Source organism: Macrotis lagotis, chromosome X, assembly GCF_037893015.1.
Source record: "Macrotis lagotis isolate mMagLag1 chromosome X, bilby.v1.9.chrom.fasta, whole genome shotgun sequence".
In the NCBI taxonomy this organism is placed as follows: Eukaryota; Metazoa; Chordata; class Mammalia; order Peramelemorphia; family Peramelidae; genus Macrotis; species Macrotis lagotis.
In genome coordinates, this window is record NC_133666.1 from 588,191,916 (window position 1) to 588,193,786 (window position 1,871).

Sequence of the window (1,871 nt, forward strand, 5' to 3'; positions counted from 1 at the left end):
GAGAATATCTGGAACATCTGCCCTTGGGTGCAACATAGTGGGATCCAACCAGATAAATGGAAGGTGGTAGGGCAGCAGATGGCCTCCTATAATGACACCTGCCCGGGAAAACTGACCCCTGAGGATTTTACAGTGTATAAGATAGTGGATGCAGCCCTGCATCCCCAGAAGGTGACTTTGGCACGACCAATCAGCACTCAGGTGGGTAGCTCGTTGGCGGGATCGGATTCAGAGGGCTCAGAGGAAGAGGGAAGGCCACTCCCTCCCCTGTATCCGTGGGAGGAACTTAGAAGAAACAATGGGGGAACAAGGGGCCCCCAGGGAGAAGATTCAGGGCCGGAAGTTTCCGAGCGCGGGAAGGGAGGGGTGCAAACAGTCCTCAGGGGTGGCAGGAAGAGGAGCGTGAGTAGGTGGGACCGGGAGGCTGCTGACGAGGAGGGAGAAGTCCGCGCTGATTGGACAGCTGCCGCGCCCCAGGCTTGGCGGCCCAGCCAGGAAACAGAGGCAAAAAATCCCCCGTGTTCCTTGTCTGCCCTTCAGAGATCCCCTCAAGGGCTCCGCCCATCCGGCCTACTTGCCACCAGTGCCTCCATAGCAATAGAGAAAGGGGAGGAGGTGGACTGGGATGACTGGGGCCTCTACCCGGTATTTACGGACCCCCTTACCGGAGCCCGAGACTACCGCCCTGTCCCTTTTAAGATGCTTAAGGAACTTAAGGAGGCCGTGACTAAATACGGCCCAAGCTCCCCTTATGTAAAAAGACTGATGCAAAACCTCTTTGCTACGCACCCTTGGACCCCTGCTGACTTTGACGAAATTGCAGCCGCGTGCCTAGATGCCTCCTTATATTTAGCTTTTAAGGCTCAGGCCCGCAGAGAGGCCTCTAAGCTGGCAAAATCCCGGGGTTATACTCCCCTGGATTTAGCCATTGACCTCCTGTGTGGAACTGGAGCCTATACTGACCCTGCTGTTCAGGCCCAGTATGGCCAGTTTGAGCTAGAGACTGTTAAAGAAACACATGTTGCAGCTTGGGATAAGATTGGAGCCATGAAAGGGGGGAGAGCCACACAGAAGTTGGTTGGGCTGAAGCAGAGAGCAGATCAGACACCCCTCTCATTTGTGAACGAGGTTAAAGAGACAGTGACTCGTATAATGGGAGACACCCCGGGATCTGATCTACTTATGAGACAATTGATTAAAGAGGGTCTTCGCCCCAAAGGGATCGCAGCCATTAGCAGCCTTCCCCCCGATGCTTCATTAGAAGAAATTGTTGACAAATTGCTGGACATGCCCAGCGAGGATTCAATTCAAGCCTTAGTGACTGCCATGGAGAACCGGGAGGATAGCCTCCTGACCGCCCTTCACAGTATGCAGGTGAGACCCACCTGTTTTGGGTGCGGAAAGCCAGGGCACCTCAAAGCACAGTGCAGGCAGCAGCCCCCCTCCACTTCAGTTCCGACCTGTTATTCCTATGGAAAGCCAGGTCACATAGCCAGGTTCTGCCGATCCAAAGGGAAGTCGGGAAAAGGGAAAGGGAGGGGCCCGGCCGCGGGGCCCCCCCCCGTGCTCGAAGACAGCGGCCCCATTACTGTGACTATCCCCGTGAGGGTTGACTATAGAGAAGGGACACAGCAGAGAGAGATCGGGCCTTGGGAAACCTCGATGATTCCCATTGAGCTAAATATTTTCCCAGCGCTCATCACAGGGGCTGAGAGATGTGTGGACTTAGTCACCCATACCCAGGTCATTTTTGGTCCCGGAAGTCCCACATCCGTAAGGGTCACAAACCCCCACCCCTTTCCCACCTTGGTAAAACAGGGCCAAGAGGTAGGAAAGGCGCTGCCCTTGCGGACCCCTCCCGCTCATGTGAA